At 43.8% G+C, this 26,258-nt stretch overlaps 1 protein-coding gene across 2 annotated transcripts in view; it reads left to right on the top strand.

Annotated features, from left to right (window-relative positions):
- The first annotated feature begins 578 nt into the window (after nucleotides 1-578).
- The window catches only part of PAPLN (papilin, proteoglycan like sulfated glycoprotein), a 76,711-nt gene continuing 51,031 nt past the window's right edge, over nucleotides 579-26,258 (top strand). For both annotated transcript variants that reach the window (XM_075282876.1, XM_075282875.1), the window contains exon 1: nucleotides 579-978. The gene's annotated coding sequence lies outside the window, so the exon portion shown is untranslated. The remainder of the gene's footprint in view (nucleotides 979-26,258) is intronic.

Here is a 26,258-nt window from a genome sequence, read left to right as displayed (position 1 = left end):
GAAGACATGTCTATCTAATCCTCCAGCGTGTGGTACTGTGTGCAGATGTGCATATCTAATCACAGTTGTCTGTAAGAACGATCAATGAACCAGGCGAGCGACAACTGTCTAAAATATAATGTGAGTGTCCAGCTTACGGCCTTATTACAATAATAGTACATTTTTGGCAAAAAATAAAAATTGTTCTGTGCTAGGGCCCTATGTGAAGATACCCAAAAATACCCCACAAATCGTAATGGCTCTACAAGAGCCTATATATATATATATATATATATATATATATATATATATATATATATATATATATATATATACTTTAAATACTGTATTTTTGAGTATGGCATGTAATATATATTTTATGGTTATATCATGATGTTATAATATTATATATTGCTTATTGTGTAGTATTGTGGTACCTACACTGACTGTATAGTACTAGATGGTGCTGATAATCCCGATACGGCCGCAGTTGGTCCTAATTTGGGTTTCTTTTGTTTTTGTCAGTCCTGGGATGAGGGAAGTGTTCTCTGTAGTCACACAGATACTTCCTCATTCTCCTGTGTGCTCCGCACAGTATAGAGCTGCTTTCAGTCCCATCTGTCTAATGTTTCACTCTGATTTTTTTTTTTCACCCTGGGCTACAATAAAACTAGTGCAGTGGGTCCCACCCAGAAAGGAACCTTGTGAGCTGCTGGGAAAGGCAAAACCAAGCTGGGGGGTGAAAACACCTTTTTCTACAAAGTGGAATCCACTCTCCTGCAAAGCCCTGAGTGAGCTGACTGCCTCCTTATCTGGGGTCTATAGAGTTGGCTCTTACTGGGAAAGAAGAAACTTCTCAGATCTCTAGCGTGGAACATAAGCAAACATCTTAATATTGGTAGACGCTTGGATTTAAGCAGCAACAGGAGCCTGGGAAGTTTGGAATCAGTGGGAACCTAGCAGCTGCTTTTCTAAGCTCGCCCCCCAGGCAGGCCCAAGGTAAGACGCTTGCTTTGTGAATACCAATATCAGGAAAGTTATGGGAAACCAGACTTGTGGTAAATGGAAACTCGGAGAAAGGAGTATGATGCTGAATAGTCAATGAATATAATTACATATGTATGTACGTGTGTGTGTATGTGTATATGTATGTATATATATATATATATATATATATATATATATTGAACTTTTATTGTATTGTCTTGTCTGCCTACCGGTGGAGCTGTGAAGCTCCAGATGTGGGACTTTACTAGCAGGGTGATCCTCATATTAAATTCCACCTGCATCTGGTGCCAGACAGCACATTTACATTAGACTATATACCATGTACGGGTTGAGCCGAAAACCTGTCCAGATGACCATCACATTATGACAGTACTCTATGTGTATTCTGACAACTATCTGCTCCTTTATCTCAGTTTATCCTGGTTGTAAGGAGAGGGATAACAAATAACCTCATGCCAGAAAATGACTCATAAGACCATTCCTTAATCTAAATATTAAAGCAGCTCCCAGATGTTGTAGCACTTTAAAGAGACCTGTCCCCAAAATGCTAAATGGCGGACATCATTTATTGGCACTCGCTTTGTAAACACTTAGTTGTGTGTTTGGTTTTTTTTTTGTCTTTAATCTGTCTACCTGTTCAAAAGATATGGCCTCTGGAAGGTTACAATTAGAGATGAGCGAACACTGTTCGGATCAGCCGATCCGAACAACACGCTCCCATAGAAATGAATGGAAGCACCTGTGACGCCAGCCGGCCGCCGGCAAAGTCAGTGTCACAGGTGCTTCCATTCATTTCTATGGGAGCGTGCTGTTTGGATCGGCTGATCCGAACAGAGTTCGCTCATCTCTAGTTGCAATGTGTGTTAGTTCTTATTCTCCAAGTAGGCAGTGACCTTTTATTTAGAGAAAAGAAAATATTACCACACATTTGGTGAAAATAGGCTAATTTACTTATAAACTTCCAGGGGTCTTTGGAATAGTTAGGTAGATTGTGTTCAACTAAATTCGTTCAGGTGCACAGGAGCCTTCAAATGATGTATGATATTTAGCATTCAGCATGATATGTCCTCTTTAAGGATGGAAGCACACATTCAGCTTTTATGCAATTTTCGTTTTTTTGAGCCAAAGCTGGACGTGATCCCAGTAAGGGCCCGTTCACACGGAGTAAACGCACATGTATTTTGACAAAATACACATGTTAAAATTAGACTCCGATTGATTTCAATGACATTTTACATGTGTATTTTGATGTGGTTTTTTTTACATATGTGAAAAAATGTCATTGAAGTCAATGGGAGTCTTATTTTACACATGTATTTTGCCAAAATACACGTGCGTTTACTCCGTGTGAACGGGCCCTTTTTTGAAGAAGTATTAGTGTCCATAACCATTACATTAATTTCGGTGGAACTAGCCACTCATTTAATCTGCTATAGCGGGAGAGAAGGATCAGGCAGTTGGATTTCGGCATGCCCACTTCTTTTCTTCTCTGGAAAATTAGACAGCCCAAAACCTAAGGGAGGAGATGCAGTTGTTGCCCGGTTATCCCACCCCACACATTTATCTAAAGACTGGAGGTCCCCTGACTTCTGTCTTACGGCCGCTGAGCGGTAGCCACGCATGCTCATGTCTGTCTGTCTGTCTGTCCATTCATGTCTATGGAAGTTCTGAAAATAGCTGAGACTACCATAAATGTGTGAGATGGGAATCTGGAACTTAAACTCTTTCTGAAGTGTCTGAGATCTAATGGTTCAAGCTACATTATCTGCAGAGGTTACAGGATTATCTTGTCAAGACCATGCACTGTAGACCGCTATCTAGTCCTTCTCCTCCATACATATTAGGTTCAGCCAATTATTGTATGTTTGCTGAGCTGGAAGAAAATCCTTATCCTAGTCCTGGCAGTGACTTATTTCCCCAGAGCAAAAGAATTAGGCAATTGTATGTTTATTTTCCCTGTTATCTGCAGTCATGGGAGAGTTGGGAGGTCTTCATACACTTTAGATGTTGAGATCAGAGGGTTTGGTTAGTATATAACTAATATGTGTGGACAGTTTTAGATGGTGTGCAAATTGTATAGTACTGTGCGTACAATGCTGTTCTCCTCTATGAGATTTATACCAAGATACATATGGCATCCACTGGGGTATGGCACAGTGAAGGCCATGAGATATTTGTGGGCATGGAGCCCTAAAGTAAATAATAGGGATTACTTGTATAGATCTTATGTCAAGTGTCAGACACATGCAGCTTTTTTCTTCCCTTTACCTGTTTTGGTGATTTTATGTGCTTATTAAGAAGGAATAAATTCCATGATCTATCAGGTCTCATACACTGTGACTCCCTATATGACCTCCATATAGCCAAGAACTGTGACTGTTCTTCTGAGAATAGGAAAGTGTAAGGGCCCATTCAGATGCCCATTGTGTTTATGCATAGGAGCGCTCCTAGGAAGCACAGAGGGATAAAACTGACGCAGGGCTGAGAAGTATTATTGTTCATACCAAAGAAACCTTGGACTGCACATTAAAGGTCCTTTTTTGAGCTGAACAAGTTGAATCCGGCACGCTGTAACCTTTTTCACCCTGGATCCACATAAAAAACTCAATTATGTATGACCCCACTGACCAAGGAGCTTGCTTAAATTTCTGAAGAAGTAGCCAAGTTCCTCTTTAGGGTAACACACTGCAGACTTCTGAATTTCTGAAATGTTCCTTATCTCAATGGAGTTGTTTGGAGAATATAACTATCAGACATTTCTACATATATCTGCTGCATGTGAACTTGCTTTAAGACTTTCAGAATAACTAGTCAGCCTCTTTTTATATGGACAATTTATTGAAGTATGGGACAAGATGAGCAGTCTTTACATTCAGGATTTTGGTATTATAGATATTGGAGAGTTGGAATAACAGGAAAGTCTGTTTCTGTTGGGGAGTAAAAGCTCTGTCAGCACTTTCATGACTTTCAATAGGTGTTGACATGTAAGAGGCTTCAAATGTTCTCATGCGGTCATTTTGTCTTGCCTAATAGGATACATCTAGGTCAATATGATTCGGTTACTCTTGCATTCAGTCCCGCTGACAAGTCTAAGGGAGCCTTCACACGGAGTTTACGCTCCGCTCATTCTGAACGTAAACTCGTTCAGAGTGAGCGGCGTAAAAAACAGATCCCATTGACTTGAATGGGTGCCAGCATACGCGCACTCCCCACTGAAATCAATGGGAGGCTTTTTTAACCTATTGCTTTCAATGTGATGCGCGCGTATGCCAGCACCCATTCAAGTCAATGGGATCTGTTTTTTACGCTGCTCACTCTAAACGAGTTTTACATTCAGAATGAGCGAGCGTAAACTCCGTGTGCAGGTTCCCTAAGTGTGCAAACAAACCTACAGAACACCCAGAATAAGCTCTTATCATATGCTGTATGGTAAGCACATGGTTGTAGCACATGGCTGCTAAATCCCACTCCCCACTTCTACCAGTTCACCATTTCTTCCAGTGTTTGACATTGTCTTATCTCTGAGCCGTTGTGCTTCATGTCATGTCCTGATTTGTATTTTTGTGCAGATGTTAGAGCATTACGTGTTTGTCCTAGGGGCAATTTTGTCTTGTAGAGTAAGTACATACATGGTTGCAATAGTTAAGTTTTATTTTTAGAAACCACTAAATTCTGCTAAAGTCTGAACGTAAGATGTGTTTTGCTGGGGTCTTGTAATACAGTCATCTTCCTCTCTTAAATGGCACACAGAAGGTTGTTATTGTCCACCTCATCTTTTGCAGAAAGAGGAATTTATTATACTCAGGACAAGATGCCAGGCCAGAGATGAAGGTTGTAGTAATACTTCATATGTGTGGTCAGAACAAGTCATTATGGTGCCCTGAGCAATATAAAGTAAATTGTGACCCTTCCTCCCTTTGCCAACCAAATCACAGCCATAATAGATTTATTTATAATAGGATTCACAATCTAACCTTCCGCACATGCTGCCCAATATATGATATGCCACAATAGAAGTCAGGGTAAAGAAACCCCATAAAGATGTGACTTCTCACCCCAGATCAGAGGTGCAGGACAATAATAGTAAACCGTCAGGGGGTACAGGGGAAGAGGAGAATGATGGGAATGCTAGTAGCAATAGTGGGTTTAACATGTGGAGTTTAGTAATAGGAGGTGTCTATACAAGAAAGAGAAGTGGTGCTGTGCATTGTCTGTACAGGGCAAGAGAAGCAGTACTGGGTAGTGGCTATATGGGGGAAAAGAGCAGTACTGGGAATATAGGGAACCAGAAGAGGTGCTGGGCTTTCTAAGGCAAGATAGGTGGCGCTAGGTGGTGGCTATACAGCCAAGAGAAGCAGCACAGTGCTGTGGCCATATAGGGCAAGAGAATTATTGTGGTGTAGTGGCTGTACAGGGCAGGAGAATCGTACTGAGCAGTGTCTATATGGACAAGAGACGCAGTAATGGGCAGTGTCTATATAGTGTAAAAGAAACTGCGCTGGTAAGTTGGGAGAAGAGAAGTGGCACTGGTCAGTGGCTTTATGTTGGAAGAGAAGTGGCACTGGTCAGTGGCTTTATGAGGGAAGAGAAGCATCTCTGGGCATCTCTTTACAGGGAAAGAAGCAGTGCTGGACAATGGATGTAGAGGGCGAGAGAGGCAGTACATTATACATCACACACTCGGTGAAAAACACTTAGCATGGACTTTTTCTCCAGCTAAGGCTGGTCTTACACGACCATAGTTTAAGACCGCAAATTGCGGACCATTTGCGGACCCACTGTTTTCTATGCGGCCTCTTACACCACCGTAGATTTTGTCCGTGGTGTGGTGTGCTGTAGCCGTGGCCTGGACAGTATACTGCATGTCCGTAATGGCCGTGTTTTTATGGCACGAACAAGTCTATGGGTGTGTGCAGTTATGCGGATATACACTGAACATACATCAGTGTATATCCGCAATTGCGGATGTCAACATGTGTGTTTTGTGGTGTTTTTTGTTTTTGGCGGATCCGCATAATACTGATACACACAGAACGTTGCGGGTGCACTTTGCGGTTGGGCACGGATGTCTGCGGAATGAATTTTTAGAGTGAAATTTGTGTTGCGGATCCGCAAATTGCGGACTGCAAAAACCACTACGGTCGTGTAAGACCAGCCTTAATCTTATCCTCAGGCTTCTATGGCTGGAGAACTTTTAAGCATGAAATGTGACCACATGATCTTGGCAAAAGGTCCTAAAGCCTTAGATAACGTTTGCTGACAAGACTCTTGCATACGTCTGCGTCTTAAACATGCAATGTACAATATTCCTCATATACACATATGTACATATGCAGGCCAGAGTGGTGTAGGAGTGAAGGTCTGGCTGTGCCTCTTCCTTCCTGCCAGTAGGTGGCACTCTAGGTAGCTGCCTACCTTTATCTAGTCCCATTCTGGCCCTGGTTACATTTATATTGGTACAATTATGATTTTAAAGCTTGCTGTTTGTAGATCACCGGGCAGCCAGATATGTTATGGTAGGAAACATTCTCCATACTGTATATCTGATGCAACCACTGTGTGTAGAAGCATCTAGAAAAAGCACTGATGAAAAGATCTACTGTCCACAAATACTGAGATATTGTATCAGGCGGCATGAAAGTAGTAATGGCAGAAATTGCATTCCAGGTCAATTTCACATTAGTGTAATGCAGCCCCATTTCTGCATCCATATTACAGCAGATTATCCAGGCCCAACCATCGGTCTGATGACTAATAGTATCTTAGAATCTGATGATGCTGTCCGTTCAGGTCTTTAATCCCCTTGCTAAGTGAACTGTATTAGGGGCACAGAAATGTGTCTGTTTTATGTTCGGGTGAAAGTGGCCTTAGTCATAGAAGAAAGACTTGGCATTTCTGGTATTGTGTTCTCGGCCAATGCTACTCAATTTATATATGAAGAGTTCAAAAACTTAAGTAAACTTCTACAGGGTTCTCCATAATGCTGCACCTCACTACATTTCATTCTTCATTTCTATTACCCAACCCGTGCTCTCTGTTCAATCAATGACCTAAGACTTACATCCTCTATTATCAGAACCTTCCACACTCATATACAAGACTTCTCCCAAGTTGCACCACTTCTGTGGAATGCTCTATCCCAGACAATCCGATTAACTCCCAATTTCTACAGCTTCAAGTGCAAACTAAAGACAGTGCTGTGGAATTTTTGGTGCTATATAAGTAAAATTTATTATTATTATCATTGTTATTATTATTACAGTACAAGTTTGATCGGCAAATGTCATCCCCAGGATATCTTCAATCTGCTCCTTTTGGAATAGAAATACTAATTTGGCAATAAACTCCGCATCATGTTGTTAGGCTTTTTAACTGAGTCATGCATGATGTTAAGGGGGCTGTCCCTAGAGGGCGGCATATAGAGTGCACTGTTCTCCTAATTACATCCTGGAGAAAAGATTTGCATATTTTTTTACCCAGAATCCCTAGCGGAGCAGGAATGACTTGTAAGTCTCTATACGCTTATGTAGGCACACACTCTCCCTAATGTGTATGATTATCCCCTGACCCTGGTCTATAGTCTCTCACTCTGCCAAATCAGTATCCCTGCGCTATGCTGAGGAGGTCTAAAAGACAGAAACAGCGCTGTCCGTAGCTGGGAATCTGTTCCTTTTAGAATAGAAATACTAATTTGGCAATAAACTCCGCATCATGTCAGTAGGCTTTTTAACTGAGTCATGCATGATGTTAAGGGGGCTGTCCCTAGAGGGCGGCATATAGAGTGCACTGTTCTCCTAATTACATCCTGGAGAAAAGATTTGCATATTTTTTACCCAGAATCCCTAGTGGAGCAGGAATGACTTGTAAGTCTCTGTACGCTTATGTAGGCACACACTGTCCCTAATGTGTATGATTATCCCCTGACCAAGGAATAACAAAGCAGAGAATATTCATGCAGAAAACAAAGGGTGCAGGACAGATATATACCTTTCTATATGGGATAGGCAAGATCTAGACCAAGGGCTTCAAACTTGTCTGTATAAATGGGCCACACAGAGAAACAATTTGAAGCTGACAACTCTTATTCCTTTCAACTTTGCTGAAAAGCAAAATTGTGATTAATCAATTAGCTACTTGAACTACTATAACAATACTACATTACTATAATAATACCACTAGGTTTACACTTACCGAAAACTTGAGCATTCATTTTGTGTGCTTATTTTAACAATCCAACTTTCCATAGACACACATGGTGGCTCTGACCTTTATGTATTGTCTCCCCCCTCCCTCGAGTAATAACTAGAGATGAGCGAACAGTGTTCTATCGAACTCATGTTCGATCGGATATTAGGCTGTTCGGCATGTTCGAATCGAATCGAACACCGCGTGGTAAAGTGCGCCATTACTCGATTCCCCTCCCACCTTCCCTGGCGCCTTTTTTGCTCCAATAACAGCGCAGGGTAGGTGGGACAGGAACTACGACACCGGTGACGTTGAGAAAAGTAGGCAAAACCCATTGGCTGCCGAAAACATGTGACCTCTAATTTAAAAGAACAGCGACGCCCAGGTTCGCGTCATTCTGAGCTTGCAATTCACCGAGGACGGAGGTTTCCGTCCAGCTAGCTAGGGCTTAGATTCTGGGTAGGCAGGGACAGGCTAGGATAGGAAGGAGAAGACAACCACAACAGCTCTTGTAAGAGCTAAATTCCAGGGAGAAGCTTGTCAGTGTAACGTGGCACTGACGGGCTCAATCGCCGCAACCCAGCTTTCCCAGGATCCTGAATGGAATACACTGTCAGTGTATTCCCGTATACCCGATATATACCCCGATACCCGTTCCAACGGTGTGCCCCCCCACCTTCACCCCAGAAATACCCTGCAAGTCCCCTAGCAATAGAATTGGGGCTATATACACCCACAATTTTTACTACTGCCATATAGTGCCATTGTCTCACTGGGAATTCAAAGAATATATTGGGAATACAAATACCCTCATTTCTTGCTACTGCCATATAGTGCCAGTTTCTGACTGGTAATTCAAAGAATATATTGTGGTTACGTGCACCCACAATTTTTACTACTGGTATACAGTGCCATTGTCTGACTGGGAATTCAAAGAATATATTGGGAATACAAATACCCTCATTTCTTGCTACTGCCATATAGTGCCAGTGTCTGACTGGGAATTCAAAGAATATATTGGGGTTACGTGCACCCACAATTTTTACTACTGGTATACAGTGCCATTGTCTGACTGGGAATTCAAAGAATATATTGGGGTTATAAATACCCTCATTTCTTGCTACTGCCATATAGTGCCAGTGTCTGACTGGGAATTCAAAGAATATATTGGGGTTACGTGCACCCACAATTTTTACTACTGGTATACAGTGCCATTGTCTGACTGGGAATTCAAAGAATATATTGGGAATACAAATACCCTCATTTCTTGCTACTGCCATATAGTGCCAGTGTCTGACTGGGAATTCAAAGAATATATTGGGGTTACGTGCACCCACAATTTTTACTACTGGTATACAGTGCCATTGTCTGACTGGGAATTCAAAGAATATATTGGGAATACAAATACCCTCATTTCTTGCTACTGCCATATAGTGCCAGTGTCTGACTGGGAATTCAAAGAATATATTGGGGTTACGTGCACCCACAATTTTTACTACTGGTATACAGTGCCATTGTCTGACTGGGAATTCAAAGAATATATTGGGAATACAAATACCCTCATTTCTTGCTACTGCCATATAGTGCCAGTTTCTGACTGGGAATTCAAAGAATATATTGGGGTTACGTGCACCCACAATTTTTACTACTGGTATACAGTGCCATTGTCTGACTGGGAATTCAAAGAATATATTGGGAATACAAATACCCTCATTTCTTGCTACTGCCATATAGTGCCAGTTTCTGACTGGTAATTCAAAGAATATATTGGGGTTACGTGCACCCACAATTTTTACTACTGGTATACAGGGCCATTGTCTGACTGGGAATTCAAAGAATATATTGGGAATACAAATACCCTCATTTCTTGCTACTGCCATATAGTGCCAGTGTCTGACTGGGAATTCAAAGAATATATTGGGGTTACGTGCACCCACAATTTTTACTACTGGTATACAGTGCCATTGTCTGACTGGGAATTCAAAGAATATATTGGGAATACAAATACCCTCATTTCTTGCTACTGCCATATAGTGCCAGTGTCTGACTGGGAATTCAAAGAATATATTGGGGTTACGTGCACCCACAATTTTTACTACTGGTATACAGTGCCATTGTCTGACTGGGAATTCAAAGAATATATTGGGGTTATAAATACCCTCATTTCTTGCTACTGCCATATAGTGCCAGTGTCTGACTGGGAATTCAAAGAATATATTGGGGTTACGTGCACCCACAATTTTTACTACTGGTATACAGTGCCATTGTCTGACTGGGAATTCAAAGAATATATTGGGGTTATAAATACCCTCATTTCTTGCTACTGCCATATAGTGCCAGTTTCTGACTGGTAATTCAAAGAATATATTGTGGTTACGTGCACCCACAATTTTTACTACTGGTATACAGTGCCATTGTCTGACTGGGAATTCAAAGAATATATTGGGAATACAAATACCCTCATTTCTTGCTACTGCCATATAGTGCCAGTGTCTGACTGGGAATTCAAAGAATATATTGGGGTTACGTGCACCCACAATTTTTACTACTGGTATACAGTGCCATTGTCTGACTGGGAATTCAAAGAATATATTGGGAATACAAATACCCTCATTTCTTGCTACTGCCATATAGTGCCAGTGTCTGACTGGGAATTCAAAGAATATATTGGGGTTACGTGCACCCACAATTTTTACTACTGGTATACAGTGCCATTGTCTGACTGGGAATTCAAAGAATATATTGGGAATACAAATACCCTCATTTCTTGCTACTGCCATATAGTGCCAGTTTCTGACTGGGAATTCAAAGAATATATTGGGGTTACGTGCACCCACAATTTTTACTACTGGTATACAGTGCCATTGTCTGACTGGGAATTCAAAGAATATATTGGGAATACAAATACCCTCATTTCTTGCTACTGCCATATAGTGCCAGTTTCTGACTGGTAATTCAAAGAATATATTGGGGTTACGTGCACCCACAATTTTTACTACTGGTATACAGTGCCATTGTCTGACTGGGAATTCAAAGAATATATTGGGAATACAAATACCCTCATTTCTTGCTACTGCCATATAGTGCCAGTGTCTGACTGGGAATTCAAAGAATATATTGGGGTTACGTGCACCCACAATTTTTACTACTGGTATACAGTGCCATTGTCTGACTGGGAATTCAAAGAATATATTGGGAATACAAATACCCTCATTTCTTGCTACTGCCATATAGTGCCAGTGTCTGACTGGGAATTCAAAGAATATATTGGGGTTACGTGCACCCACAATTTTTACTACTGGTATACAGTGCCATTGTCTGACTGGGAATTCAAAGAATATATTGGGGTTATAAATACCCTCATTTCTTGCTACTGCCATATAGTGCCAGTTTCTGACTGGTAATTCAAAGAATATATTGTGGTTACGTGCACCCACAATTTTTACTACTGGTATACAGTGCCATTGTCTGACTGGGAATTCAAAGAATATATTGGGAATACAAATACCCTCATTTCTTGCTACTGCCATATAGTGCCAGTGTCTGACTGGGAATTCAAAGAATATATTGGGGTTACGTGCACCCACAATTTTTACTACTGGTATACAGTGCCATTGTCTGACTGGGAATTCAAAGAATATATTGGGAATACAAATACCCTCATTTCTTGCTACTGCCATATAGTGCCAGTTTCTGACTGGTAATTCAAAGAATATATTGGGGTTACGTGCACCCACAATTTTTACTACTGGTATAAAGTGCCAATTTCTAACTAGGAATTCAAAATGCGCAAGGCTCCCGGAAAGGGACGTGGACGAGGCCGTGGGCGAGGTCGGGGGAATGGTTCTGGGGAGCAAGGTAGCAGTGAAGCCACAGGGCGTCCCGTGCCTACTCCTGTGGGGCAGCAAGCATTGCGCCACTCCACAGTGCCAGGGTTGCTTGCCACATTAACTAAACTGCAGGGTACAAACCTTAGTAGGCCCGAGAACCAGGAACAGGTCTTGCAATGGCTGTCAGAGAACGCTTACAGCACATTGTCCAGCAGCCAGTCAGACTCTGCCTCCTCTCCTCCTATTACCCAACAGTCTTGTCTTCCTTCCTCCCAAAATTCCGAAGCTTTACAGAACAATAACCCAAACTGTCCCTGCTCCCCAGAGCTGTTCTCCGCTCCTTTCATTGTCCCTCAACCTGCCTCTCCACGTCACGATTCCACGAACCTAACAGAGGAGCATCTGTGTCCAGATGCTCAAACACTAGAGTCTCCTCCATCTCCGTTCGATTTGTTGGTGGATGACCAGCAACCCACCCTCATCGACGATGATGTGACGCAGTTGCCGTCAGGGCATCCAGTTGACCGGCGCATTGTGCGGGAGGAGGAGATGAGACAGGAGTTGGAAGAGGAAGTGGTGGATGATGAGGACACTGACCCGACCTGGACAGGGGGGATGTCAAGCGGGGAAAGTAGTGTGGATGTTGAGGCAAGTGCAGCACCAAAAAGGGTAGCTAGAGGCAGAGGCAGAGGTCAGCAGCTTAGGCGAAGCCAGGCCACACCCGGAATCTCCCAAGATGTTCCAGTTCGTACCCAGCCCCGAAAAACTCCCACCTCGAGGGCACGTTTCTCGAAGGTGTGGAGTTTTTTCAAGGAATGCGCCGAGGACAGATATAGTGTTGTCTGCACAATTTGCCTCTCGAAATTGATTAGGGGCTCTGAGAAGAGCAACCTGTCCACCACTTCAATGCGCCGTCATTTGGAATCCAAGCACTGGAATCAGTGGCAGGCAGCAACGGCAGGACAAAGGCCGCCTGCCGTTCACGCCACTGCCACTGCCTCTGCCACTGCCTCTGCCTCTGCCACTGCCACTGCTGACTGTGCTGGCGATGCACTCCAGAGGACGAGCCAGGACACCACTTCATCTGCCTCCGCCACTTTGTTGACTTCTACCTCATCCTCCCCTGGTCCTGTCTTATCTCCTTCTCCTGCACCATCAAAGGCACCATCAGGCGTTTCTTTACAACAACCCACCATCTCTCAGACATTGGAGCGGCGGCAGAAATACACTGCTAACCACCCACACGCGCAAGCCTTGAACGCCAACATCGCTAAACTGCTGGCCCAGGAGATGTTGGCGTTCCGGCTTGTTGAAACTCCCGCCTTCCTGGACCTGATGGCAACTGCGGCACCTCGCTATGCCGTCCCTAGCCGTCACTACTTCTCCCGGTGTGCCGTCCCCGCCTTGCACCAGCACGTGTCACTCAACATCAGGCGGGCCCTTAGTTCCGCGCTTTGCACAAAGGTCCACTTGACCACCGACGCGTGGACAAGTGCATGCGGACAGGGACGCTACATTTCACTGACGGCACACTGGGTGAATGTAGTTGAGGCTGGGACTGCTTCCCAAACTGGCCCGGTGTACCTCGTCTCCCCGCCTAACATTCCTGGCAGGGACACGAGAAGAACACCCCCCTCCTCCTCCTCCTCTACCGCCTCCTCCTCCGCCACCGCCTCCTCCTCCGCTGTTAGATTGACCCCAGCTACGAGTTGGAAACGTTGCAGCACTGGCGTTGGTAGACGTCAGCAGGCTGTGCTGAAGCTGATCAGCTTGGGGGACAGACAGCACACTGCCTCCGAGGTGAGGGATGCCCTCCTCGATGAGACGGCAATATGGTTTGAGCCGCTGCACCTGGGCCCAGGCATGGTCGTTTGTGATAACGGCCGGAACCTGGTAGCAGCTCTGGAGCTTGCCGGACTCCAACATGTTCCATGCCTGGCCCACGTCTTCAACCTAGTGGTGCAACGTTTCCTAAAGAGCTACCCCAATGTTCCAGAGCTACTGGTGAAAGTGCGGCGCATGTGCGCCCACTTTCGCAAGTCGACAGTAGCCGCTGCTAGCTTAAAATCTCTCCAGCAACGCCTGCATGTGCCACAACACCGGCTTTTGTGCGACGTCCCCACACGCTGGAACTCAACGTTTCAGATGTTGAATAGAGTGGTTGAGCAGCAGAGACCTTTGATGGAATACCAGCTACAAAACCCTAGGGTGCCACAAAGTCAGCTGCCTCAGTTTCACATCCATGAGTGGCCATGGATGAGAGACCTTTGTGACATCCTACGGGTCTTTGAGGAGTCCACAAGGAGGGTGAGCTCTGAGGATGCGATGGTGAGCCTTACAATCCCGCTCTTGTGTGTTCTGAGAGAATCCCTGATTGACATCAGGGATAACTCAGATCACACAGAGGAGTTAGGGATAGCATCCGATCCGTCACAGCTGGAGAGTAGGTCCACACATCTGTCCGCTTCACTGCGTTTAATGGAGGAGGAGGAGGAGGAGGAGGAGGAAGAAGAGTTGTCCGATGATGTGATGGTGATACAGGAGGCTTCCGGGCAACTTCGAATCGTCCCATTGTTGCAGCGCGGATGGGTAGACATGGAGGATGAGGAGGAAATGGAGATTGAACTTTCCGGTGGGGCCAGAGGAGTCATGCCAACTAACACTGTGGCAGACATGGCTGAGTTCATGTTGGGGTGCTTTACAACCGACAAGCGTATTGTCAAAATCATGGAGGACAACCAGTACTGGATCTTTGCTATCCTTGACCCCCGGTATAAAAACAACATCTCGTCTTTTATTCCGGTAGAGGGGAGGGCCAATCGCATCAATGCTTGCCACAGGCAATTGGTGCAGAATATGATGGAGATGTTTCCAGCATGTGACGTTGGCGGCAGGGAGGGCAGTTCCTCCAGTAGGCAACCAAGTTCTCACCGGTCCACACAAACGAGGGGCACACTGTCTAAGGTCTGGGACACCTTGATGGCACCCCCTCGCCAAAGTGCCGCCACGGAGGGTCCTAGTGTCACCAGGCGTGAGAAGTATAGGCGCATGTTGCGGGAATACCTTTCCGACCACAGCCCTGTCCTCTCCGACCCCTCTGCGCCCTACACGTATTGGGTGTCGAAGTTGGACCTGTGGCTTGAACTTGCCCTATATGCCTTGGAGGTGCTGTCCTGTCCTGCCGCCAGCGTCCTATCTGAGAGGGTGTTCAGTGCAGCCGGTGGCATCATCACTGACAAGCGCACCCGTCTGTCAGCTGAGAGTGCCGACCGGCTCACTTTGATAAAAATGAACCACCACTGGATAGAGCCTTCATTTTTGTGCCCACCTGTGTAAAGCACCCCAACATGAAACTCCATGTCTGTACTCAACCTCTCCAATTCCTCCGCATCCTCATACTCATCCACCATAAGCGTTGCACAATTCTGCTAATACTAAGCTCCCTCCAACATGATTTCCCCCAACTCTGCTGGTTAGAGGCTCCCTCCACCCTGATTTCCACCAACTCTGCTGGTTAGAGGCTCCCTCTACCCTGCTTTCCCACAACTCTGCTGGTTAGAGGCTCCCTCCACCATGAATTTGCCCAAACTGGGCTGTTTAGAGGCTCCCTCCACCATGAATTGGTCCAAACTGGGTTTTTTAGAGGCTCCCTCCACCATGAATTGGTCCAAACTGGGCTGTTTAGAGGCTCCCTCCACCATGAATTTGCCCAAACTGGGCTGTTTAGCGGCTCCCTCCACCATTAATTGGTCCAAACTGGGCTGGTTAGAGGCTCCCTCCACCATGAATTTGCCCAAACTGGGCTGTTTAGAGGCTCCCTCCACCATGAATTTGCCCAAACTGGGCTGTTTAGAGGCTCCCTCCACCATGAATTGGTCCAAACTGGGTTTTTTAGAGGCTCCCTCCACCATGAATTGGTCCAAACTGGGCTGTTTAGAGGCTCCCTCCACCATGAATTTGCCCAAACTGGGCTGTTTAGCGGCTCCCTCCACCATTAATTGGTCCAAACTGGGCTGGTTAGAGGCTCCCTCCACCATGAATTTGCCCAAACTGGGCTGTTTAGAGGCTCCCTCCACCATGAATTTGCCCAAACTGGGCTGTTTAGAGGCTCCCTCCACCATGAATTGGTCCAAACTGGGTTTTTTAGAGGCTCCCTCCACCATGAATTGGTCCAAACTGGGCTGTTTAGAGGCTCCCTCCACCATGAATTTGCCCAAACTGGGCTGTTTAGCGGCTCCCTCCACCATTAATTGGTCCAAACTGGGCTGGTTAGAGGCTCCCTCCACCATGAATTTGCCCAAACTGGGCTGTTTAGAGGCTCCCTCCACCATGAATTTGCCCAAACTGGGCTGGTTAGAGGCTCCCTCCACCATGAATTGGTCCAAACTGGGGTTTTTAGAGGCTCCCTCCACCATGAATTGGTCCAAACTGGGCTGTTTAGAGGCTCCCTCCACCATGAATTTGCCCAAACTGGGCTGTTTAGCGGCTCCCTCCACCATGAATTGGTCCAAACTGGGCTGGTTAGAGGCTCCCTCCACCATGAATTTGCCCAAACTGGGCTGTTTAGAGGCTCCCTCCACCATGAATTTGCCCAAACTGGGCTGGTTAGAGGCTCCCTCCACCATGAATTGGTCCAAACTGGGGTTTTTAGAGGCTCCCTCCACCATGAATTGGTCCAAACTTGGCTGTTTAGAGGCTCCCTCCACCATGAATTGTTCCAAACTGGGGTGGTTAGAGGCTCCCTCCACCATTAATTGGTCCAAACTGGGCTGGTTAGAGGCTCCCTCCACCATTAATTGGTCCAAACTGGGCTGGTTAGAGGCTCCCTCCACCATGAATTGGTCCAAACTGGGGTTTTTAGAGGCTCCCTCCACCATGAATTGGTCCAAACTTGGCTGTTTAGAGGCTCCCTCCACCATTAATTGGTCCAAACTGGGCTGGTTAGAGGCTCCCTCCACCATGAATTGGTCCAAACTGGGTTTTTTAGAGGCTCCCTCCACCATGAATTGGTCCAAACTGGGGTTTTTAGAGGCTCCCTCCACCATGAATTGGTCCAAACTGGGCTGTTTAGCGGCTCCCTCCACCATTAATTGGTCCAAACTGGGCTGGTTAGAGGCTCCCTCCACCATGAATTGGTCCAAACTGGGTTTTTTAGAGGCTCCCTCCACCATGAATTGGTCCAAACTGGGTTTTTTAGAGGCTCCCTCCACCATGAATTGGTCCAAACTGGGCTGGTTAGAGGCTCCCTCCACCATGAATTTCCCAAAACTTGGCTGTTTAGAGGCTCCCTCCACCATTAATTGGTCCAAACTGGGCTGGTTAGAGGCTCCCTCCACCATGAATTGGTCCAAACTGGGGTTTTTAGAGGCTCCCTCCACCATGAATTGGTCCAAACTTGGCTGTTTAGAGGCTCCCTCCACCATTAATTGGTCCAAACTGGGCTGGTTAGAGGCTCCCTCCACCATGAATTGGTCCAAACTGGGTTTTTTAGAGGCTCCCTCCACCATGAATTTGCCCAAACTGGGCTGTTTAGAGGCTCCCTCCACCATGAATTTGCCCAAACTGGGCTGGTTAGAGGCTCCCTCCACCATGAATTGGTCCAAACTGGGGTTTTTAGAGGCTCCCTCCACCATGAATTGGTCCAAACTTGGCTGTTTAGAGGCTCCCTCCACCATGAATTGGTCCAAACTGGGGTGGTTAGAGGCTCCCTCCACCATTAATTGGTCCAAACTGGGCTGGTTAGAGGCTCCCTCCACCATTAATTGGTCCAAACTGGGCTGGTTAGAGGCTCCCTCCACCATGAATTGGTCCAAACTGGGGTTTTTAGAGGCTCCCTCCACCATGAATTGGTCCAAACTTGGCTGTTTAGAGGCTCCCTCCACCATTAATTGGTCCAAACTGGGCTGGTTAGAGGCTCCCTCCACCATGAATTGGTCCAAACTGGGTTTTTTAGAGGCTCCCTCCACCATGAATTGGTCCAAACTGGGGTTTTTAGAGGCTCCCTCCACCATGAATTGGTCCAAACTGGGCTGTTTAGCGGCTCCCTCCACCATTAATTGGTCCAAACTGGGCTGGTTAGAGGCTCCCTCCACCATGAATTGGTCCAAACTGGGTTTTTTAGAGGCTCCCTCCACCATGAATTGGTCCAAACTGGGTTTTTTAGAGGCTCCCTCCACCATGAATTGGTCCAAACTGGGCTGTTTAGAGGCTCCCTCCACCATGAATTTGCCCAAACTGGGCTGTTTAGCGGCTCCCTCCACCATGAATTGGTCCAAACTTGGCTGTTTAGAGGCTCCCTCCACCATGAATTGGTCCAAACTGGGGTGGTTAGAGGCTCCCTCCACCATTAATTGGTCCAAACTGGGCTGGTTAGAGGCTCCCTCCACCATTAATTGGTCCAAACTGGGCTGGTTAGAGGCTCCCTCCACCATGAATTGGTCCAAACTGGGGTTTTTAGAGGCTCCCTCCACCATGAATTGGTCCAAACTTGGCTGTTTAGAGGCTCCCTCCACCATTAATTGGTCCAAACTGGGCTGGTTAGAGGCTCCCTCCACCATGAATTGGTCCAAACTGGGTTTTTTAGAGGCTCCCTCCACCATGAATTTGCCCAAACTGGGCTGTTTAGAGGCTCCCTCCACCATGAATTTGCCCAAACTGGGCTGGTTAGAGGCTCCCTCCACCATGAATTGGTCCAAACTGGGGTTTTTAGAGGCTCCCTCCACCATGAATTGGTCCAAACTGGGGTGGTTAGAGGCTCCCTCCACCATTAATTGGTCCAAACTGGGCTGTTTAGAGGCTCCCTCCACCATGAATTGGTCCAAACTGGGCTGGTTAGAGGCTCCCTCCACCATGAATTTCCCAAAACTTGGCTGTTTAGAGGCTCCCTCCACCATTAATTGGTCCAAACTGGGCTGGTTAGAGGCTCCCTCCACCATGAATTTGCCCAAACTGGGCTGTTTAGAGGCTCCCTCCACCATGAATTTGCCCAAACTGGGCTGTTTAGAGGCTCCCTCCACCATGAATTTGCCCAAACTGGGCTGTTTAGAGGCTCCCTCCACCATGAATTGGTCCAAACTGGGTTTTTTAGAGGCTCCCTCCACCATGAATTGGTCCAAACTGGGCTGTTTAGAGGCTCCCTCCACCATGAATTTGCCCAAACTGGGCTGTTTAGCGGCTCCCTCCACCATTAATTGGTCCAAACTGGGCTGGTTAGAGGCTCCCTCCACCATGAATTTGCCCAAACTGGGCTGTTTAGAGGCTCCCTCCACCATGAATTTGCCCAAACTGGGCTGGTTAGAGGCTCCCTCCACCATGAATTGGTCCAAACTGGGGTTTTTAGAGGCTCCCTCCACCATGAATTGGTCCAAACTGGGGTTTTTAGAGGCTCCCTCCACCATGAATTGGTCCAAACTTGGCTGTTTAGAGGCTCCCTCCACCATTAATTGGTCCAAACTGGGCTGGTTAGAGGCTCCCTCCACCATTAATTGGTCCAAACTGGGCTGGTTAGAGGCTCCCTCCACCATTAATTGGTCCAAACTGGGCTGGTTAGAGGCTCCCTCCACCATTAATTGGTCCAAACTGGGCTGGTTAGAGGCTCCCTCCACCATGAATTTGCCCAAACTGGGCTGGTTAGAGGCTCCCTTTACCATGAATTGGTCCAAACTGGGGTTTTTAGAGGCTCCCTCCACCATGAATTTGCCCAAACTGGGGTGTTTAGAGGCTCCCTCCACCATGAATTTGCCCAAACTCTGCTGGTTAGAGGCTCAATCCACCCTGATTTTCAAAACAAATGTTGGTGCCAACCTCAACTTACTACAATGGCCAAATTCACTGCTGGTGACAAGCTCTCCTCACTGCAAGTGCCAAATACACATGTTTCAAGGTGTTTTCCTACTGTCAGAGAGGTGGTATTGAGTGTGTAAAGTGTGTAGTTGTTAGGCTGTGATGTTGGGGTAATAGAGGGTCTTTGGTGTGTTAGATGCCCCCAGACATGCTTCCCCTGCTGTCCCAGTGTCATTCCAGAGGTGTTGGCATCATTTCCTGGGGTGTCATAGTGGACTTGGTGACCCTCCAGACACGGATTTGGGTTTCCCCCTTAACGAGTATCTGTTCCCCATAGACTATAATGGGGTTCGAAACCCGTTCGAACACACGAACATTGAGCGGCTGTTCGAATCGAATTTCGAACCTCGAACATTTTAGTGTTCGCTCATCTCTAGTAATAACATATTGTCTGGGCTTCAAGGCTTAAAAAAATTATCTTTCTCCCCGTACTCTCCTTCCACCAGCGATCCAGCAGAGCTGGGAAGAGACTCCTTTGCTCCAGTGCCCCATCGGCCCACAGATGACAGCCTCAGGGGTAATTTAAGACCAAGAAACAGTGTTTCAGCTTGGGGTCATGAGTAGATGTTCAAGGACTCTTTACAGCTATTAGTCATAAGTTAAAACTTGTGGAAATGTAAGAGACAAACTGTAGAGCATACAAAAAAATGCAAGTTTTAGATTATAAATATAATATATATATATATATATATATATATATATATTTGGCTGGTTATCAGCCACCTTGTGAGGATGTTATGCACTTTTTATCTTTATTTTTTTTTTATACAACTAACCTGCCCCCTTATTGGACAGTTTAGGTGTTAATGTTGAGTGGTGGGATCTTCAGAGAAATGCTCCTATCATCAATCGGATGATCATATGATGGCCATCTTGGTCATATGAACAGAAGAAGAAAGGTGGCCAAAGAGAAATTGAAGAAATCTGTGAAAAACGGAATAATGAGATAGGGAATGAACATGATGATAATGAGATGAGAATGTTTACACTCAAACAATGAAACTACAAGTATAAGCATCAAGGACACTTGGAGGTGAAGAGTCTGTCCAGAACGGGACAATCCCTGAAATCATTGCCAGATTCAGAAGAAAAAGATGTGAGGGAAGAAACATCTTATGTTACTCAAGTTGGCAGAACACTCAGAGAGCCAGCCCACCTCAAGGATTACATCTATCGCCCATTCATTCATGTTTGTGTTTTTTATTTAGTTTGATGATTTTTTTCATTTTAAAGACACGGGATCCAACAATATGTTATATGCTCTGTGTGGCCTTTTAGGTGCCTTACTACTACATACTGATACAACTGGATATCAGAATTTGTTAGACGTTCACCAGGCAAGATGTATAATGGCAGATAACATTTCCCATAAAATAAAATGTCTGGTGCCAACCGCAATCAGTAAAAGCATCTAAGAGTATACCAAATAAAGAGGACGAGATATCATTATCTAGATCTATGGTTCATACACTTCTATTGGCCATGAAACCTTAAACCAGCTGTAGTCTGTTCTGAGATCATATTGGTTATCTTGTTCATGGTGACATCACTTCTGTGGGCCAAAATTGTCCCATGTGCCTATGAAATATGTTATCAGTACAGACAACGCATGATTGTTAGGCCAAAAATCTAGGAGGACCCAAATAGTTATAGACTTGTTTTCTATCCTACACTCCAAAATGACAGGCCAAGCCAAGAAAAGTATGCAAACCTATATATGAGACGCTCGACCCAAAATATACAAAAGGGTAGAAAAAAAATTCACACTTTATTGGCTCAATTAAAATAATAATAAACTGACTTGCTTGAGGCCGAGAATATGACACAATATAAGGACTCCATGTCTGATACATAATGTTCAAGATAACATAAATGATACATTAGCATGCGAATAAATAATAAAGTGGTAGTGTATATTAAAAAGTCTACCATGTTACCCGAACCTAAATCTGTCCCTAAACCACTAAAGGTTTGTGCTGTAAGGAATGTTGCAACAAATCTAAAAGAGGACACATAGGAAAAGGTGAAAAATAAACAAATACTGTGAGGATTCACATATTCAGCAAAATGATATGGAAATTACTATCAAGACTATCAAGTTATACTAATAAGATAAGATTATTAGCACCAAAACTCAGACCCCAAGGGTATCGGTCTAAGGAAAGGTCCCAATATTTATGTATGTGCCCTGTGCTGTATTTTGCAGGGAAATTGGTTTGGGATGCCCCAATATTTTAGCTCAAAAAGTTGATCTAAAGTAAGTTAACTGCATGAACTTAGAGAAAAGTATGTATATACATATATTACCAAATTGCCCAGTAGGAACCACCACCATAAACTTGGCATAATCCATTCTGCCTAAATGTAAGACTGTATTACTAAATCTGCTTCTTTGATGTTTCCAAGCACCATTATAATTTGCTTTCAGCTTGATGGCTCATATTTACTCCTCTAGAACAGATACTGTATATTGACAAATCCTTCTTGCCAGCGTAACAAAACATCTGGATAATAAGCAGTTTAGCTGAAATTATGGCGGTCACGTACTTCTCTGATTAATGAAGGACAAACAAGAGGTTAAACACTAAGTAAACACATAATGGAACCCAATGACTCTTATTTTTTCTTCTGCTTCATTTTCCAGAAAACTTGGAATGTGAAAAGGAACCATAAAGAATATATACAACAATTGTCCACATAGATATTAGGATAAAATACTAGTGGCACAATATCCTGTTTTTTTGTTTGTTTTTTTTATTCGGGGGGGGGGGGGGTTAAAGATACATTATAAATAGTTGGGAAACCTATATGAAGGAATATGTGAATTTATGTAACTAAATGTGATGTTTGAAATTCATTTTTTATGATTTAACCTATCCAGTGTTGCCATTGAGCAGCTAATCCTCTACCGGAATTACCTGGGCAATGACAAATTTACTTTTACGGATCATCACAATCTTAGGAAACTGAATGTTTATATCTAAAGAAAACAAACGCAGATCCGTGTTTGTCTAAGAAAATATATTATTGCAGCTGCAACCTTCTAATTTTAATTTAATGGGAAATTAAGCCAAACATTTGCAAGGCAGGTCATGTACTGGTAAAATCATTTTTTTTTTTTTTTACTCCTGTCTTGTTGATGTCTTGGAAGTAAATCCGGGCCAGTTTCCGGTATATCTGAGCCCTTAAGCTCATATTAGCTGATCTAATAGACTCTTGGCTTGACTAAACATAGATTACTTAGATCACAATTGGCCCCCAAGTTCACTGGGTCCCATGCATTAGTAAGGTTGGTCAGAAGTAGTTGTAGAACAGTCATTGAGTTGAAAGACGTTTGCAGTATTGATTTACTGTATATGGCTTTGTTCACACAATGTATTTTGTCTGTACAGTCAAAACCAGAATTGGTTCCACTAATTTTCTTTAAGATCCATTCATACAGAATCAAATACTGAATGAGACAGGTCTGTGTGAAAGTAGCCTTTAAATTAAATTCCAATAATTACAATATCCCCTATCAATTGGATAGACAATAAATCCTAGGTCAAGGGGATATATACCAATCAGGAGAATGGGCGTTCCTTGCCTGTATAAATGGAGGTGCAGGCCACACGGATGTATCGTCATTCTGTACAACTTTATGGGACTGCTGAAGAGAAGCCAGACACTGTTTACTGGGATTGTGTGTCAAATATAAGGAATCGTGAAGATCCTGTTTGACTACTGAGCTGAAAGCAGTAAGCCCCGATTCACATCAGCATTTGGGTTTCCGTTTTGGGAATTCCGCTCAGGGACCCCTCCCAAATGGAAGCTTATACGCATTAAAAAGCGGTTACCTAACAAACCACATGGACCTCATAGACCATAATGAGGTCCATGTGGTTTCCGCTCGGCTTTTGCACGAAACATGTGGAGAGAAAAATGCTGCCGAACACTGATGCGAAACGGGCATCTATTTTTAATGGGCCCCTGTGGAGCACCACCTGAACTGCCCTGATGTTGGCACTAATACGGTGGGCGTGTACGGTGGGAAACTCCTTTCATTTTATCTAGACCAAAAAGCTTCATAGAAAAACTTGGACCTGAGTTTGTTGAGCAAACATTGTTCTGTGTCAAGTCAACAAAATCTTATTTGTACTGGGATCTTAGTGTTTTTGTACAGTGACTCTGCTTGTTTGAGCACAGTCTTTTTACTTGTGCCAATATATGTCATTTTATCTCTATAATATCTCTTTGTTAAGCTGTATCATGTGATGCAAACTTTGATGCTCCTGTTTACATATTCTGTATATTCTTGTAACCTCTTCCATTGATGATAAATTACAAGCCTATAATCTTTGTATACGAATTGGAATAAATGGCTAAGGGCACCTGGAGAAGACGGCTGTAGCATTCAGGACAAGATTTCTATGGGTTAATTGGTTGAAAATGGAGACCCTATGATATATGACAACCATATAATGCATTCTAATGCAAAAAAAAGAGAAAAAATCCCAAGTATGAAATTTGGAGAGGATGATGATATGGCTTGAGGCTGCTTTTTCGTCATAAAACCAGGATGAGTTACCATTATAGGTGGACTAGTGAATTCTGGAGTGTCCTCTATCCATTGTCTGAAGATACTGCTGCTAACAATACAGTTACATATAACATGCAAGCCATTTAGCAATGAATGAATGAAGAAAATTCCTGTTGTGAAGGCCAATAGAAACTTATTACAGGTTTCAGTTCCAGAAAGCACTATAGTTATAACTAAAACCGTCTTAGAAAAAGGAATGGACACAGGAGTGGATTCTAAAGGGAAATCTAATGGACACCTTAAAGAAACACTCTTCTATCTAAAGGAGTCTCTTTGTAGTTGTCCCTTATTTCACATCCATTCTTTCTTTCAATTTTTGCAGAAGATCAGAAAATTCTAAATCCTTTCCAAACTTCTCAGAACTATTATTTATGATTTATGCAATTCTGTGTTTACTGGGAGATTTTTAGAAACTTCTGTCCCTTCCATTTGACCGGTCCATACATTGGGCTGCAGCCAACGTCTTGTATTTCTATGGATGGTAAAGCCCTTTACCACATCCTTGTGGTGGCTACACAAACCCAATATCTGATGTCATTTCTTCATGCTTTGTATCAGTACATCTGGTAATTTGGGTGCTGCTCTGGGGTGATCATATAACAAGAGAGATAACATGATACCGCACTGTATGTTACTTGTTAGGTTACATTTATACTTTTTGTTTTCTAAACCATGCTTTCTATACATTTTTATGATGCTTATATTATATGTATCATTCAGGTCATCTTAGTAAATTGTTCCTATAGGACTCTAGGCATGGACCTTGTATGGCAGCACATGGGGGTCCTATTGTTCTCTACTGTACAACCTCTAACCATTGCCATATAGTCTCCATCAGGCACAATAGCTATGGGGTTAGGAAGAAACAAAAAGTTAAACCTGTATATAAACTTAGCTGTATGCATGAGCCTCCGTTCTGGAAGGTCTACAGATACTTTTATATTTGAGAGAGGTAGAAGTAAATGGGTGTCAGAAACCCTTTTACTCCATAGAAATTCCTTCTATTCTGTGACTACATTTGGAAGTAATTTAAAGAACAACAACAATTGTTCCATGACAATATTTTTGTGCTCTGTCTATGGTAATGTGTAAGAGGCTGGGCTGCTAAATGAATGAATCAGAGTAAATCACTGTGTTTTTCATTAAATAAATGTATTTTAGGGTCACTAATGTGGACAGAATGTTCCCCACTGCGGCTCCCCAGGGACATTGTGTCTTGTTTTTATGTTTAATGGCATTTAAATGGCAAATAAAATGAACAAACGCCGAGCACTGCAATTTCTAACCTTTGTGATACAAATGTGGCTCCAATATGGTTAGTTATACTATGTCAGATTGCTTACATATAGTGGGAACTATTAGGACTTTTCATGATGTAAATACTTTAGTTGTGTATCTATATAGTGACATTACTGGGTGCAATGTGTAAGAGATAGCGGTGTTATCATTCGTAAGCACTGAAGTGGCATACATGGATATCTTCATCACATGGTGGATGTAATATTATACAGTGTTTTTTACTACTAAAAAGCCATAAAATGGGCATAACTGTGTTCCATGTCTGGGCTTGTGTTACAACATGACATTTAACTCTGTTTTATAACTGCAACAGGGATTACCATTGTCTTTACAATTTGCAGAGTGTGTCTGGTGACGTTTAAGAAAATTTAAATTGGCACAACATTTTTGATTTTAGACATTTGTATGTTGATGTTGTGTATTAAGCTATAAGTGTGACATTTTCTTTTAAAGGGACGTCACTATGCAGCATTACATTCAATGCAAGTAAAAGGGAACTATTCTCATGACTGTTATTATAACACTGCTGTCATAAT

This window comes from Leptodactylus fuscus, chromosome 7 (genome assembly GCF_031893055.1).
Source record: "Leptodactylus fuscus isolate aLepFus1 chromosome 7, aLepFus1.hap2, whole genome shotgun sequence".
Classification (NCBI taxonomy): Eukaryota; Metazoa; Chordata; class Amphibia; order Anura; family Leptodactylidae; genus Leptodactylus; species Leptodactylus fuscus.
This window is presented reverse-complemented; position numbering and strand designations above follow the sequence as displayed.